Source organism: Urocitellus parryii, chromosome 3 (genome assembly GCF_045843805.1).
Source record: "Urocitellus parryii isolate mUroPar1 chromosome 3, mUroPar1.hap1, whole genome shotgun sequence".
NCBI classification, from domain to species: Eukaryota; Metazoa; Chordata; class Mammalia; order Rodentia; family Sciuridae; genus Urocitellus; species Urocitellus parryii.
Genome location: NC_135533.1, coordinates 50,575,702 through 50,594,340, shown reverse-complemented (window position 1 = coordinate 50,594,340; position 18,639 = coordinate 50,575,702). Strand labels below are relative to the sequence as shown.

The 18,639-nt window shown below is 34.7% G+C and overlaps 1 protein-coding gene across 1 annotated transcript in view; it reads left to right on the top strand.

Moving 5' to 3' along the window:
* Positions 1 to 18,639, top strand: part of Grm8 (glutamate metabotropic receptor 8) — a 738,202-nt gene that overhangs the window by 633,359 nt on the left and 86,204 nt on the right. The window lies entirely within an intron of this gene.

The window sequence follows — 18,639 nt, the reverse complement described above, 5'->3', positions numbered from 1 at the left end:
TCATATTTTAATTCTTGATTCCCAGTGAGTTCTGCAATGTTGGGAGATAGTATCCCTATGAACATCTTAGGAAAAGGCGCCAAACCTCTTCTTTAGGGGAGAAGTCCCCTGATATGATGCTTACTTTTCAGAGCAAGAATAGAGTTCATCTTGTGTTTTCCTTTGTGTTTCTTCCTCTGTCCTCTGTTCCATCCAGTTAAAACAATACTTGTTACTATGTCTATATTTTTTTCAAGTAGTTTATGGATCCTAAATAATCCTAAAACACAAGTGAAGAAATCTTAACATCTGTATTTGATTAGGGAAAGAAACTGAGGATGGAAGAGAACAACATTCTCTACATAAAATATTCTTTTGTTTACATTTTTTTTTAGTAATCTCAACAAGGGATGACATTTGCAATGCTGGAGGTTCCCTCTATAAAAGAAGACAGGTTTCTAACTTATAAAAGCATGTTCATTTTTAATTTTTATTTTCGAAAGAGAAAGTCTTCTCCGTTTTAACTCTAGCTGCAGTGTCACTCTGGCCCTGGTTTGAGGCTTTCCCATATAGGTGCCAATCTGGAAAACACAAAACAATAATTGACTTAACTGCTTGCCTTGCTTTGAATTTAAAATTATTCAAACCTGCATCTGCCCTCATGAGCCATTTCATTTATGAATGCAAAGTATTTTGTCTCTCATTCAAGTAACTAGAAACAAAGGATTAACTCTCCAACTGCAGGTATCATATTCCAAAACAATTATTTGGAGAAGTAAGAGTAAGAAGGAACTCAAGCTGGGTTTCTGACATTTCAGGGACATCGTACTCCTACGTTTACTTTTCAACCCAGGTTTTTGGTGCTTTATATATACTGCACTTCATTTTGTATGCTGAGATATGAGTTTTCCTTGGCATAGTCTTTTCACAGTGAATCAAATTGCTTTTCATGGGCATTACCAAATTTTGAGTAGGGAGGATTCAAATATAATGTTTGAAGTGGAATTTATTCTAAGAGCATTCATTCTATACTAACTTTATTATAAGAAGAACAAAATATCTGGACATTTACATCTATACAAGTAAACAATCACCAAATGTAAAACCAAACAAAGATACAAACTGAGCATCTGGTCTAGGGATGTAGCTCAGTGGTAGAGCAATTGCCTAGCCTGTATGAGGTCCTAGGTTCAATCTCTAATACCATGCACAAAAAACTATAAAACTGAACAATAGTCACTAAATGCTCATAGGACCATCACTGAATACACAAGTGACAAATATCAGAAGTCCTCTGAGTAAATTATTTTGCCTTCAAATTAACCTAATAATTAATTATAGTTTTAAATCAAAAGCAATTATAATTACAAACAACACATTAACAATTTGAGCAACTAAGAACATAGAATACAACTAATACAGTGAACGTAGGTATTTGTGGTAATTGTTAATTTCTGATAATTAATAGATGGGCCTACAGCCTGATTTATGTGTGGCCAGGTAGGGATTCTAGCTAATGGCTATTTCCAACCTTATCTGGACTGGTGGTGATGAGCCATATAAATTTCACCAGCTCCTGTTGGAGTCTGCCTAGCTCTTAGCCAAGGATGTGAAGATAATGCCTCAGCCTGAGTGATTCATCAGAAGCTCCTTTCATCCTTTGCTACCTTGTCTCTTCACATTCAGCTATGGGCGCTTTTTGTAGCCTAGTTTGGCACTGTGTCATGGGATCAGGCAGTAATTTGTACCTTACTCTCCTGTATTCACATAGATCAGATTAAGCGTCCCATGAATCTTTCAAAAGGATAAATTGCATCTGTTTTGTTCTATTAGTGTTTCTGTTCTAAATAATATAATTTGTGTTCTTTGTATTTGTTTTGTGTTAAAGTGTTTTCCTTGGTTCTGACATCATAATTTATTCTAAGTGCTCTTCCCCCTTCATTTTGCATTGTAAGGAACACATTAATCATTTCCATGATGTTCTGAAAATAAGGATTCTCTGTACCACCAATTGGAAGCTCAAATTCCATCTTGTATCTATTCTATTAATTGCCAAATGGAAAATAAGGACTTTAACAATGATAAACATTAGCCATGTCATGTTCTTTAAGGTATTCAAATCAGTTATTATAATTGTTATAGAAAATAACAATAAAAGGAAGGCTGAATATAAAAAAAGTACTTCTAAAAACTTTTAGACAAATAATTGTATTTAATTGTGCTTTCTGTCCTGACTCCTTAAAAACAGAAAACTATTTCTAGGGTTTGTTTTATAATGTGCTTTCATTTCACATAGCTTTCTTTGGTTGAATTATTTTCTTGTTGACTAGTCCAACACTTATCTTTATGTTTTGATTTTTAGCTAAAATTTCTTATATTATTATGTCTGCATTCACCCATTTATTGATTATAGATTATGAGACTTTTCATTTTTTCCCAACTGAAACCATAGATTTTTACCATTTTTTGAGATCTCTAATTTAACTCATTTTAATCTTATTTCTTTGAGAAATTATTGAATATATAGAATATTTCCACAGATATAAAGCATGATCAGGTTATTATATGTGATCATATAGAAGATAAGCTTTGGAATTAAAGGGAAAAAATCAAGCACAAAAGAGTAGCATAGGCACTGGGAGAGAGAAGAAATTATTTCACATCATTTGTGGTTTGGTGAGTAATGAATCTAACTGTCCTGCCACTGGAAATCCAAAATGCATTCAACCTTCATCTTGTACATGTATTCTTTTAGTTTGATTGATAAGCTGTCATTGATTTACTTTCCAGCTATATCCATAGTTACATGTGTGCAATTTTCACAAACATTATAACCTACCAATTCTCTGGAGATAGGAAAAAGAGCTCATATACTTAAATACAACGGAGTCATATTTTATAAACAATCAATACAATTGGGTTAACCTCTGAGAGCTTAATGTCTGAGTCTGAGTTCAGATTACTAGGTTGGACCAGATGTATTAGACTTCAAGTCATGCATTGGAGATAAAAACACATTACAATCCATGGAAAGCAACATATTTCATGATTTTATTTATCCATGTGATAAATTTACTTTTCAGAACTCTTGGTCAAACAAAATATTGTCTTAGTGAACTCAAGTTAACAAAACTGACATTTTAATGTTCTGTTTCCATCTTTAAAGTTAAAAAGATAATTTCATTGGTGCATCATTGTACATATCTAATTAAAATAACAAAAAAAAGAATACAACACAAAGGAAATGTCAGTCACATAGCAATGAAACTATACCAATGATGCACCAGGGCTGTATCAGAGAAACACATATAGTTAGTTGCATTACAGAGACTTAAATCCTGATCTGATATCAAACCCTGATGAAAACAGAGATTTTCAAAATGCCTAAGTTAAAATGACTTTTAAGTTATGAAGTATGATTTTTTAATTGGAAGCTAGAAAATTAAAATGATGTAAAAAGGCTGAATAGATTTTTATATTTAAAGATAAACTAAACTAACAACATAAACAACCATTTTAAATATATGCAATCAGCTAAAATGCTTTGAATAATACCTGACATAATAAATACTCATAAATCCTATCATTTTACATTTTGTTTTATATTTTAGAGTGAGGTTAACTGGAGATTCAAGCCTGGAAATCATGTATAATGAAGAGAAAGTGTACAGAAATGGATTTTGGAGTATTAGTTTGTATTATATAATTCTCAAAAATGCACAAAGGGTGATGGTGCATATTTACTTGAGGACACTTTACTATTATTTCCTAATGCCTATAAAATTGTGAGTTAGATTATCTGAAGATTGTACATTAAAAATATCATTAACACCTTTTTTATGGAATGCTAGGTTAAATAACCTGATATAGATCTCAAGTATAAGGCATTTTTAAGGCACATATTAGACACCGTCTCTGACTCCGAAAGAGATTAAAAGCTAATAAAATAGTTAATTATAATGTGGGAGCATAATGAAATTATCATATAAATGATACAAACAAAATTGCATGAGGCTAGAGGAGAAATTGGCCACTTATAGTTTAAGTAATCAGACTCGATTAATGGAAGAAGCATTTGAAATAACTCTTGAGGAAATAGTATTGTTTCGATAGGATTGGAAGAGCTGGATGTGGTGGCACTTGTCTATAATCCCAGTAACTCCAGAGCTGAGGCAATAGGATAGCAAGTTCAAAGCCAACCTCAGTAATTTAGAGAGACCCTGTCTCAAAATAAAAAGGGCTAGAGGTATAACTTAATGGCAGAGTGCCTCTGATTCAATCTCCAGTACAAGAAGGAAAGAAGGAAGGAAAGAAGGGAAAAATGGAGGGAGGAAGAGAATGAAAGAATGATTTTCAAGACAGAGATGAAATAGGTTTAAATAGCCATAGAAATAAAGAAGATATCTCTGTAAGAAGATATTAATACAAACATTTTTGAACCATATAATTCATGTAGGGGCATTTTATATGATGTTCAAGATATATATTGGGGAAGACTGAGGGCTTGAAATCATGTTATAAATTTTAAATTTTATTTTGAGAATAAGTGAGAATCAGTGAGAAGTCATTGTACTTTTCCATCACAGAAGTATAGAAGCAAAAGGGGATGTGTAGAGCAAAAGAAAAGTGACACAGAACTGATCACACACACACCTGGGATAGGAAGTGGGTTTATTGTCAGGAGCCTGACAAGGTTGTTCTGCACAAAGAGAGGGACAGCAGCAGCAAGCAGGGAGAGCAGCAGCAACTCCCCCTTGAAGTTTACCTTTTATAGGCTAGAATCATGGCCACGCCCTAGGGGCGGGATTAGTCTTGAATGACATAGTAAGCATCCCCTGATCTTATGCAAGGCAAGTTTGTTTTTTGGGAACTGAGGCAGGCAGTTTTCCTATCTCTCAGAAAGGGGAACAGAGAAACTGGCATGTCCCTTTATCTTCCCAAAGAGTGAACAAGGAAACCAGAAAGTCTCCATCTCAGGGGCCCGTAAATTGTCTCCTATCTCTCAATGAGAGAACAGGGAGAGACAGGCATGTCTCCAGGCCAGTAGGTTTTATCTTGGGCTAGTTTCTATTTCTTGGGGATAAGAACAGTATTCATCCAGTGAGAGTGGGGAAAAGGAAGATGACTGCATTATGCTAACATAGAGTATCGTTTTTATCTGACTCTGACTTACATCTGCAGGATGTAGTGAAAGAGAAAGAAAGGCTGGTGCCATTTCTTTATGGTATTCAAGGAATGGCAATATGATGAGTGATTCCAGGAGGACTGGACAGAATTGTGGATGGATAAAAGAAAAGATATATGTGGTGGCTGATATAGAGTATGAAATTGATTCAAAAAAAAAAAAAACCCTAACAAAATCAAGAAGAAAATGCTATATAGGTCAGATGATGAATCATTCACAAATGTTAAGCTTTATGTCACATATTATGTCTGCTTCACAGTGCCTGGTCAGAGAGCCACTGGAAATGTTCTAGTTTGTAAGTTATAGAGCAGGATTGAAATCAGCAATGATGTTTTAAGCCAGGGACTTGTTGGGATCTATGATAGAGAAAGATAAGTCAGAAAATATTAAGGGAAAAATCATGGGCAGAACTAGGGAACCAAGAAAGAAAAGTGAGAAGCAGCATCCATGACAAGAGGAGAGGAAACAGTAGTGATGGTGTTCAGATGTCAAGAAAGTAGGACTTCAAAAATGAGGTGGATTGAGAATAGGTCATTTCATTTGGATGCTGATGCCTTTCTCCTGAGTGTTGAAGATGAATAGACAGCAAAAGCTAGTTTGCATGGGCATGATGGTGCAGAGGGTATATGTGATTGTTTCCAAGTGACAGGTCAAGTAAAAACAAGGAGAAAGAATGCAGCCTCTAAAGACATAATCATATCACAGTATTTTTTAGGTCTAGGAGTTCAGGATATATTTAAAGAGCAATATAGCAATATTATTTCATATTATTATGTTACATAGCAAATATACCATTTTCTTACTATTTTTATATATTCTTACTATTTTTCCCCTTTTTATATCTATGATTATAATCTCAGAACTGAGGGTGCATATATCTCTTTTTTCCCTTTTTTCCTCAATTAGATTTGCTAGCTATGTGCAATTTTAATGGCTACTAATTCATTATTATTCTCTCTTCTATGTCTTATATTATTAATTTTTCTTCTACTCTTTTAGCTTCATGCATTATTTTTGCCTTGCTTCTAAAATTGAACACTAAATTAATGTGTTTTCATCACTTCATATTGTATACTAAATACATTGAAGGACACAAATATTTTTTAAGTAAGATTTGTCCTTATCACTTAAGTTTTGTGTGCAGTCTCCTCATTGTATTTTATTTCTAAATGGTTGTGATTGTAGTTTTGAACTGACTTATTGACAAAAGTAACTGTTTAATTTCCAAGTCATTGTGTTTTATGTATGTGATCTTAATTTATTTCTAGTTTTACTAAAAGCTGTCATCAGAAAATGTGGCCTAAACAATTTATTTTTTTAAAAAAAACTGTGAAGCATTTCCTCATGGTCCATCTTTTTGATACATTTCCACAGAGCTCTGGAATTTATTGATTTATTATTTTTCTGACATTTTTTCCTTGTTTGTTTGATTACCCCCAAAGGACATGCAAATTAAATTTTCATTGAGGTCTGAGGTTTGGGATCCACATTATAATTTTGTCCTTTAAATTTATAGATCCTATAAAATTATTTTTGATAGTTTTTATGGTTTGAATATTAGGTGTCCCACAAGAGCTCATGTGTGAGACAATGCAAGAACATTCAGATGTGAAATGATTGCTTAACCCAATCAGTGAATTAATACCCTCCTTGGGATTAACTGAGTGGTAACTGAAAGCAGGTAGGGTATGGCAGGAGGAGGTGAGCAGTGGGGACTCCTGCTTGTATCTGGCCAGTGGAGTCTCTTCTTTCCGGTATAATGCCTTGAACTGCTTTCCTCCACCACATTCTTCCACCGAGATTTTCTGCCTTACCTCAAAGACCCAAGGAATGAAATTGTCCATTTGTGGACTGAGACTTCTGAAACCAGGAGCCCCAAAGTAAACTGTTCCTCCTCTAAACTTGTTTTTGTCAAGTCTTTTGGTCACAGCAGCAAAAAAGCTGACTAAAAGAATAGGTGAGTTCAGTTTTGTAATTAGGTTTGCTCACAGTATGGTAGATTTCTCACATGCTTCAGTGATCACAGTCGTATTATGGCTCCGTGTCTGAATTTTTCAAGTTTGCCTTAATTTTTGGCAGACTGCATTACATATTCAAGCAAACTTTAACAATAAAATGTTTTTTTATATCTTATGTTTTCTTAGTGATTGCATATGTTTTTCTTCTAGTCCTCAAATGTGTAAAGTAGCTTGACATATGCAATCATAAGAGTTTCTTCTAAAATATAGTTTTGCTTTCTTTAGTCTGCATTTGTGTTGAGATGTTTGAGGGTATCATTTAATTTTTTTCCCATAGATAACCATTTTTGGTCAAGTTTGAATTTTATAAGGATCTTCTCTGACTTATAAACCCCTACCCAAAACAGCTTATGTTTTTGCAAATGTCTCCTATTGCTTAAGTGTTCTTTCTTCATATCTTATTTTCCTTAACAATTGTGTTAGTTTCTCCTTGAGAAATGTTAATTATCTTTTTTTAAAGTTTTCTCAGTAGTCTCTGTCTTACTTTTTTTCATATTTTCTAACTTTTTTCTCTCTATGCTTTTCTTACTCCATTGTTTGAGATTCATGAAATAGTTGTCCTCTACATCAGTAATTTGATTTTATGCAAATTCTATTCTGTACTACAATGTTTGTTGTGTGGATTTTTATTTGACATTTCATGTCCAGCACCCTGAACTTTTCTGTTTTTTTGTTTGTATTGTTTTTCCATTGGCTTTTTATCCTTTGTTTCAACTCATTCTTGTTTAAAAAGATGTTAAACTTTTTGTAAATATGATTTAAAATTCATTGGTCTCACAAGGCTTATCTGGAAAATCTGAGCCCCCCCCCCAAATTTCTGCTTTTCTTTCCAAATGTCCAAGGCAATTACATTCAATTATTTATTTCTTTATGTGTTTATCCTTGTTTCTAAATAACTGGTTTACACTTTCTTTTTACTTATTTTTCTGTGATGTCAGTTTATATTGACTTCATACTATGAAATATCAGGAATTATTTCCTATACCCATTCTCTATGGCCATTTATACTTCCTATCCTATCATATTCCCAATGAAGGTACACCATAAAGTACATAATTATGGTCAGGAAGATGCTGTTCAAAAATGTGCCATTGAGTATACTTTATTTTTGCTTTTCTGGATTTTTTTCCCTGTACCTAATAATCATTACTTTAAAAGTAATTTGTTTGGTTGCTCAGTGGATTTAATATAATATAATATTTTATATATATATTATATATATAATATATATATATATTATATATATAAACAATTAACTCCCAAATTTTCCCAGAGGACAGCTGGTTAACTAACAAGATTATGTTTCCAGAAACTCTTTCCCCAGCACAGCTTGCCTCTCAAGATCTTCCTTTTCATCATTCTGGGGATGTTTTTCACATTTCTCTTGTGGTGAGCCTCCTGTTTTCTATAGCCAACCCCTGTCACTTTCTTTTACTTTCTCTTATTTAGGCTTGCTGAGACTGAAGAATGGAGGATGTTGTTTTTTAAATATTTTTTCTTTTAGAACTGAACATATAAAAAACACCTCATTTTAATCTCATCTTATTATTATTTTGCTTAAGAAATAGGTTGCTGATATCAAGATTGGAAATAATTTTATTTCCAGATGGAAAGGGTCTCTCTAATTGCATCCTGATTCTCAGGTTTCAAGTACTCTGTTCTTCAAAACCTTATTTGGGAATGGGGGAAGTGCTCCAAAATATATAAAGGTCTTCTATTTATTCCAGGTATTCTGAAATCTTAGACTATATATCCTGATGTTTGTACATTTTTATGTATCTTTAGTATGAGCTTTTAATCTAGAATTTCATGCTTTCATTATGGAAATATTTGTTTGATAATCCCAATGTTCCTAATTTCTATTTTCTGAATGCTTATTATAGATCTTGAGTCTTTTGGACTCACCCTTTAATTATTTTTTCTCTTTTTTTTTGCTCTAATTTCTGAGAGATTATTTCAAATTTACATTCTAATTTGTCGAGTTTCTGGAATTATAATTATGATATCTAGAATTATAACTAATAATTACTATTAATAATATAACTAAACACATTACTAACAATAATAATTACAATTATAATTAACTTTCAAGTTTTTTATGCTCTCTGAGTATTCTTTTATACAACTTTTCTTGATTCATGTTTTGTATTTAAAAATATCTCTGAAGTTTTGAACAATTTTTAGATGCTTTCCTCGACACACATCACCTCTCTTTCTCTAAATTGCTTTTTTTGTTGTTGTTGTTATTTGTATGATTTAAAATTTGTTTTCATGGTAGAAAATTTCTTCAAGTAAAGATCCTTGACTTCTACTCATGTTTAATGATAGTTTTTAACTCATTTAAAATTCTCTAAACATGGATTTGTTTCTTGACAGTGAGCTTCCCTGAGAAATCACTTAATGTCCAAGTACTTTTCTTTAAGGTTGCTGAATCTAAGCATTTCCAAAATTGAATTTTCAAATACCCAGCTGATAATATTCTATGACCCAACAGGATAAGAGGGTTGAAAAACTCAAAATATAGTATGTTGTTTTCACTTGGTACAACTAATTTCAGTGCAACACCCTAATTCCAAGAGAGCCCATTGTTCTCCCTCCAAGAAACCCGTTGTTTACCTTCAGTAAGAGTATCATTTAGTGCATTTTTAAATAACATGATAAACGTATGCAGTAACCTTTATGATTCTCTTACATGGAATGATATAGCTAGAACTGTCTTAGCCAGAAACAATGTTGTGGAATCACAAGGGTTCTATTAGTGAGCTTTTTGTCAGTGTGACCAAAATATCTGACATAAAAAAAAAAAAAAAAAAAAACTTAGAGGAGGAAAGTTTTATTTTGGCTCATGTTGCAGTTCATGGTCAGTTGGCTTCATGACAGAAACATCATGGCAGAAGTATATGGCAAAGGGTAAAGGAAAACTGTTTCAGTCATGGCAGTGTGGAAACAGAAAGATAGAGATAGAGATAGAGAGATATGCAGGGGACAAAGACAAGATAAGGTCCCCCAGAGCATGCCTTCAGTGACCTACTTACTCCATCCATGCCCCACCTGACTAGTTTTCACCTCCTGCCAGTAGCCCTTTCAAATTTTATTTCTCAAATAGATTAATCCACTGATGAGGTTAAAGTCCTCATGATCCAGTCACTTTCCAAAAGCACTACCCCTGGACATTGCTGCTTTGGGGACAAATACTTCAACACAGGAGCTTATGAGGACATTCCAGATCTGGATTATAACAAGGATACAATATTTTCAAACCATAAAACATAATTGTATTTTATTGTGAGTGTCTTAGGTTAGTCAGTTCTGTTACTGTGAAATACCTGAGATAATTAACCTATAACGGAGAAGACTCATTTTGGCCCATGGTTTTTAGAGGTTCCAGCCCATGATCAGGTGAACTCTTTGCTTTTAGACCTCTGGTGGGGGTGCCAGATGGCAATGGTGGAAAGGACATGGCAGAGCAAATCTGCTCACCTCATGGCCAGGAAGTAAAAGAGAGGAAGGGCCCAGGTCCTTCTAATCCCCTTCCAAGGTACACCCTCCCATTATCTAGAGACCTGCCACTCCACCTCTTAAAATTTCTACCACTTCCTAATAGTGCCATGCAGGGGACCAACCTTGTGTGAGTGATACACAAGATCCAAACTATTGCATGTCCTGTGTGAATGAACTTTTAAAATAAATGATCAACATATTGATTCTTCTCCCTTCATCTGTTTTAGATTCACCCTACTTTTTCATTCCCAATGAACTGACCCTCCTGATATGACTGTCTAGAGTTTGTCTGTTACTGTATGTTACTGTCTAGAGTTTCTCCTGTCTGGGGCCACTTTTCCTTCACCTAGACTACTATTTTAAGTCCTTATGCCTCCTGCACTGCCTCCTATCTTCCTGTTCCCTATTATGGATGTTCCTTATACAATTTTCAAAAATAGTTAGCAACTTAACTTCTATGTGTTATGCACTACCCTGGGAGCAAGTGGATCTCACAATAAAATATGAACTGGTATGTGTTAAACTATTAAACAGCTGTGTGATGTGAGGCGTGTTACCTAAATCCCTGTGACACCTTAAACAAAATTCCCTGAGAAGTGGGGGAACAGATTCCTAACTTACTGGGTTGCTATAGCATTTAAAGTTAAGTTTTTAGAACACTTTCTGACACACATTATGCCATCAATAAATGTTAGTTGCTTTTATAATTGTTGTTGTTATGTTTAGTGTTTGTTTAGCAATATTTGTGACTTGCATCTGAAAATATTCTTTCCAGAACCCTTATAGCACTCTGAAGGCATTTGCTTCCTGCAATCTTCTATGAATAAAGTCCATTGAGTCATATGGACTAAGATTGAAATGGAGAAGTGTTTTTCACTGAGCAAAACATGTATCATGTTGTTCAAAATATATATTTTATAATGAACTAACTCAGTCTCTGCATGCATTAATAGATTAGTGCAGGAAAAATAAGAAATATAAATAATTAAGTGGAATAATCTGAAAGTTTTCACACTTGCCATTGGAGAATTTTAGTCCTGAACTGACTTTTATACTATTAACTTCTACTTACCTTTAGAAATGAAGAATCCATTTATTTAAACTTAGCTACCATAAAGCATTGGTATCACTACTTAATATAGCTATTTGTATATGACATGTAAGTTATATTTTAAGATTTAGCTGAATTTTAAGTTCAAAAATATAAATGTTGTGAATATGTTTAAATAATATTCAGAAAAAAACAGTCACACATTAATACCATTTTGAGAAATTAGATTAGTTGTTTACATCAAATACATTTAGATGAATTATTCCTACATGAAAAGTTTATTGAAGAAAATTATTTAAAACTAATTTTGGTCATCTAAAATACAATAGTAATTCAGCTTACCTTGATGGCTTATGATTTAAAATTATTATCCTATAGTATTCAAATTAGAATTACCATAAATTTATAAAGTCAGGTAATGATTCTGTTTTAGTAGTCTCAGGATAAATACCACACATTTGCATATCCGCTGTGTTGGGAGGAAACTTTGTTTTAGGATTGCTGTATCCCATGAATCAAAAATACTGCAGGGCAGACATTCTGCACTCTTCCCTTAGGCCACTCATCCCACCACTCACACTTTAATGTCTCCATCCCCAAACTTGACTCTGGTTAAAGTGCAAGAGCACATTGCTATATGGCTTTCTCTGTATATAACTAGAGTGAAAGATGGCACATCTGGTGTGGCAATTATCAAAACCAGTATTAAGAGCTGAGATTCTGGGAAAACAAAAGCAAAAAAGAGCAGTTCTGGATGAAATCCAGAGACAGTGGCTTTTTACTTGTTGCTGACAATGTTCAGATAGACCAGCTGTATTTAATTATAGGCAGAGATGAGTACCTTCTTTCTAGTGCTTCCTCTCAGTCCCAAATCAAGGGATATGAAGAGTTTCTGCCTGTCATTTACATTTTCTGTTGGCATACCACTTTCAAAGATCTTAACATGTTGGATCTTTCCAACATCCCCCAAAGGTATGTGTCGGGATACTTTGTCTCCTCAAAATCAGTTTCTCTGACGCTATGGATGAAATAACCTACAAACCTTAGATATTTAAGAAAGAAAAAGTTTAGTACTCAGATCTGCCTATTGCCTGAAGCCAGGCTCCTCAAACACCAAGATGAGAGCAGTAGTAAATGTATCATTATAGACATGTCTCCATTGTATTCTATTTCCTAATCAATTTATATATTTGTCAAATATGAAATTCCTGCCGAGTCCTCTTTATTAATATAGGTGATGGAGGGTAAAAGTAAATAAGATGTCCCTGAGATGAATGTATTCCCCATCTGAAGGGAAAATAAATACATCAGTAGAAAATCAGAGTATACCAGAGCTACAATAAAAGTATGTTTTGGAGGCTGTTGAAACATTGTGGAAGAACAGATCTACCTGTGGAAAGTAATGTAGATCAGAGAGGAATTCACAGAAAAAGGTACATTTTATTTCATAAAGGTAACCAGGACTCTAGATGTTCACATCTTTTCCTCATGAAATGTGGCTGTTCTAGACATTGCTAGCCACTACCTCATTTATGAAATTAACTGTTTCAGTGCAATTATTTCTTGGACTTTGATCTGGATTCTTCCCTACTTTCCATCTGGCTTTATTTATTTATTATCCATCCTCAGTGATCTTCCTAAATCTGCTTTTCACATTCTTAAATGTCCAAGGGTCTACTTGTAGCATCTTCCCTTTGTACTTTCTTTGATTTCCATGAGTGAATATTCCCTTAAGAAGATTTGTGGCCTCAACTGCCTTGTGTATAACTGTGTTTTTATTATATTCCTCCAGGCGATTCTGACTCATAGGCATGATCTGCTTTTCAAAACCAGTCATTCTTTTCTACTTACTCGCTTTCATTCCTTCTCTATTTGTTCAACAAATATTTATTGATACCTATTAGGTCTTAGTCACTATTAGGGTGTCTGATACAATGGTAGAAAATTAGATCTGGCCCCTACTATGAAGAAGTAAACTAACTAAATTAATGCTTACTAAAGTATGGCTCAGAATTACTGTGTAAGAATCACTAGAAGGAGGAGGAGTTCTTTTTGAAATTTCAACTTAGTGTTGCTTCCAAGAACCTACTGAGCTGTAAGCTCAAAGAAAATCAGGAATATGTATTTTAAGTAAACTAAGAAGTTTCAATAAACAAATGTCATCCAGTACCTGGGAGTTACACAGGAATAAGATTACATATGACCAGATAGGTTAGTGATGAATCAGGAGAAGTGGAAGTCAGTGAATGCTAAGGATGAATGACCGATCAGAAACCTCAAAGCCATCTTTTGGTTCCTCTCCTGCCCTCACTTCTGTTATCTTTATTATATATAAATTCATCTCATCTTCCTCGTTACCACCCCTCTCACATGCCCACTGGCCCTTGTCTTGCTTGGTATCATGGTAGCATTCCCCTAATTCTTACTCTAGCTGCTGTATCGCTGTCTTTTCTGATCTGTCACCCCAGTGAGCTCACCAAAACCTTAAAAAAAAAAAAAAAAAAAAACACACAACATTATCATGTCACATATTTGCTTAAAATCTTTCAATCCCTTCCCATAACCTTGAGAATAATGCCTGAGAACCTCACACTCCTTATGAACCCTTTCCTCATTTGGTCCCTGGCTGTCCTTCTTCCCTCTGTGTGTACACACCACATTCCAATCATGCCAGGTTGCTTACAGTCATTACCCTCTGTCTTTGCTCATGGGATCTGTCCTACCTAAAATGCATTTCCCCGTCTTCCCAGAAACTTTGTATCTTCCATGACAGCCCTCCCAAGAACCCTCCTTCTGCCCCCTGTGTCAATGCTGCAGTGCCCTTGCTCTGCATTTCCCTGGTGTCTTTTGCTTTCCTCTTTGATATTACTTATAATTTCATCATCGTTGGTGGTTAATAGTCTTAGGATCACATTGACTGTGGCTTTATGATGTGAAAAATCTGATTCTTCTCTGCATGTGGAATCCCAAGTACAAAGCCATGTAATACACCGATGGGCTAATAAAGCTGATGGGTGAGGGACTTTATGACCATGCCTCATCATGAGAAGGCCCCACCTAGAGTCTGTGCTAGTTTTGTAGGGCTGCCAGAAGAAAGTGCCACAGACTGAGCCACTTAAACAACAGAAATGAATTTTCTCACAGTTCTGGAGTCGTGAAATTCAAGATCATGGTGATGGTGGAGTTGTTTTTCTGAGGCCTTCCTTCATTCATGGATGTGGTTTTCTCCCTGTGTCTTCTTATGGTCTTCCCTCTATTCATATTTTTATACTAATTCCCTGTTTTTATAAAAAAAACAAAAAACAAAAAACAAAAAAACAACATTATTATGTCATCCTAGTGGGTGACTGGACTAGTGGTCTACACTGGTGACTTCATTTACATTAATGATATCTGTAAAGACCCTTTCTCCAAATAGTTTCATTCCGTGGCATTGAAGGATAGACATGGGGGCAGCAAGACTCAGCTCAGGGCAGAGCCCCTTAGCACACTGAGGTATTTAGTGGTGGGAATTCCATGATCCAAACTGCCTCTTGGCTTCAAGAATTCCTTCCTACTAACTAACCTTGAGGCTGAAACTTGCTATCTACCAAAATTGGTGATGGCTTTTAAAGCGGCAGCTGGCAGAATCCTCACTACCCCACCCCCATGGCCACAGCCATTTTTCAGATTCTCATTGTCATTACCTCTCAGCTGGAATTCTGCATCAGCCTCAAATTATCTGATATTTATCTTTATCCAGTCTTGGACTTGTTTTCCTTCTACCTTGCAGTCCAGAGAGTCTTTCTAAGCAAGAATTATCATCCTTGTTCTGGATAGAACCCTAACTTCAAGGTGACGTCCTAACTCCTTTTCGTGTCTTCCAGGGCCCTTCATGACCTAATGCCCATGCTCTCCCCTACCCTCTCTTGCTACTCCATCCACCGCCTTACACCACACTCCTAATGTTCTTACTACCTTCAGTTTCTCCAGTTTTTCATGGCTGTTGCTGACAATATCTTTGTATTTGCTTGGTGAGCTCTTGAGACTTCTTTCATGTCTTCTACACATTCTTCAAACTACATCCATGAACCCAGAACTTGGACTAGGTGGCCCTGCCACATGCTCTTCTGACAGCAATATTGTCTGTTTTTCTTTTCCTTCCTACTACTTCTCTTTCTCTTCCTTCTTTTCCTCTTCCCTCTCTTCCTCATCCTTTTCCTTCTTCCTCTTCCTATTCTTCTCCTTCTCCTTTTCATATTACTGGGGATAAAACCCAGGGCCTTGTACATGTCAGGCAAGTGCTTCACCACTGAGTGACACCCACAGGCCAGTACCATTTTCTAACACTCTCCCAGGAGCCTAAAGCTAAACTGTGGCTCCTTTGTTTATCTCTGTCTTCACTCACACCATGTCTGGAGAGTAGAAACCATGTCTTGATCACTGTTGAATGCTCACACTCAACTTTGTGGCTTGATCCAAATAGCAAAATGAGCATAGAATGTATTTTTTTTGGTATAATAATAAAGAACTGAGTGTTAAAACTGCCTGAATGTATCATGTCAAATAGTCTCTGTATTTTAAAGATAACAGTTTAATTGGGATAAATCATGCTATGCTTTGAATATGTACCCCCCCAATTTAAGCATTAAAAATTTAATCTTAAAATCATGTTAATGGTACTTGGAGGTGGGCCTTTAGGAGTTAGATTTAGATGAGGTCATGAAGTTTAAGTCCCCATGATGGCAAGGGTGGCTTTATAAGAAGAGGAAGAGACCCAAGGTAATATACTTGCTCTGTTTCATTGTAAAATGCCCTCTGCCATGTGATGATGCAGAAAGAAGGCCCTCACTGGATGCCAGTGCCATGGTTTTGGGCTCCCCAGACTTAGAATTGTGTGATTAAGAAACCTCTATTATTCATGCATTATCTAGTTTCAACTATTTGTTTTAGCAACAGAAAACAGACTTAAGACAATTTGTACCAAGAAATTCTCCCTTGTAAAGTACACAATTCAGTGGTTTTTCATATATTCAGTGTTATTTATCTGTTACTAATATCCCCCTTTAGGCCATTTTCATCATTATCCAAGAAAGCCCATTTGTTTTAGCTACCATTCTCTATTTTCTTTTTCCCTAACCCCAGTAGTCACTAAGCTACTTCCTGTTTCTATGGATTTGCCTGCACTGGACATTGCTTATAAAATAAAAGCATACAACATAAAATCTTTTGTGATAGACTTCTTTGGCTTAGTATAATGTTTCTAAGGTTCATCCATTTTGTTGTATACATCAGTACTTTATCCCTTTTTTATTGCTGAATAATGTTTCATTGTATGTATATACCACATTTTGTTTATCCATCCATCAGTTAATGGACATTTGGATTGTTTCTGGGTTTCTTTTTTTGTATTATAAATAGTGTTCTATGAACATTTATGCATGAATTTTTATGTTGATATATATTTTAAGTTATTTCTGATATACACCTAGGAGTCAATTTGCTAAATCATACTGCAACTCTGAGTTTTCAAGGAACTTCCAAATCATTTTACGAAGCTACAGTATCATTTTACATTGCCATCAGCCATGTGGAGGGTTCCAGTTTCTCCACATCCTCTTTGATATTTGTAATTATCTTAATTTTTATTATAATCATCCTAGTGGGTGCTGGTATTTAGATTTGTATTTCTCTGAGGGTTAATGATGTTGGATATGTTTGCATGTGCTACTGGCAATTTCTGTATCTTCCTGGAGTAAAAGCTATTCAATTTGTTAACTTATTTTAAATTGTATTATTTATGTTTTAGCTGCTGAATTTTAGAAGTTTTCTTTAAAGTATATATTCTAGATACAAAGACCTTATCAGATCTATGATTTGAAAATTCTTTGCCCCTTCTGGGGGCTATCTTTTCTCATTTATGTTATCTGTTGAAACACAAAGGTATTTAACATTGATAGTCCAATTTATTTGTTTGTCTTTTTGTTGCTTCTACTCTTGTTGTTATATCTGACAAACCATTAGTGCACTCCAGATCACAGTGATTTCCTTTTCCTTGTTTTCTTCTAAGAGTTTTTTGTTTTATTTTAGGTTTCAGCTTTCACATTAAGTCTTTGATTAATTTTGAGTTAATTGTTGTGTAATGTGAGTGTGAAGTAGGAATCTCACTTCATTCATATATATATGTCTTAGCACCATTTAAAAAGACTGTTCAGTCTCATTGAATTTTCTTGCTATACTTGTCAATAATCAATGGCCACATATGTAAAGGTTTTGGCATTCTCAATTTTATTTTATTAACTCATTTCTATGCCAGTGGTATAGTTCTGGATCCCTTAATTTTTCCAAATAAATTTTAGGATGACCTTGTCAATTTTTGTAAAGAAGCCAGCTTGATTTTGATAGGGATTGTGTTGAATCAGTAGATAAGTTTGGGGAATATTACTATCTTACCAATAGTACCTCTTCTGATTTGTGAACATGGGATTTTTTCTCATTTATTTGAGCCTTGTTTTATTTTTCTCAATAATGTTTCATAATTTCCAGTTAAATCTTGTACTTCTTTTACTAAGCTTTTTCTTAAATATTTTATTTTTCAATGCTATTATAAATGAAATTGTTTTATTCAATTTCATCTTAAATTGTCCTTTAAAATAGGAAATTTGTGTTTTTAAAGGTTATATTGGGCTGGGATTGTGGCTCAGCGGTAGAGCGCTCGCCTAGCATGAGTAGGACCCGGGTTCGATCCTCAGTACCACATAAAAATAAAGGCATTGTGTTGTGTCCATCTACAAAAAAGATTCATTCTCTCTCTCTCCCTCTCTCTCTCTCTCAAAAAAAAAAAAAAGGTTATATAGATTTGGAACATCACATAAAACCAGGACCTCAATCTGGTAATCACCTCAACCATATTCAATTTTCAAAGG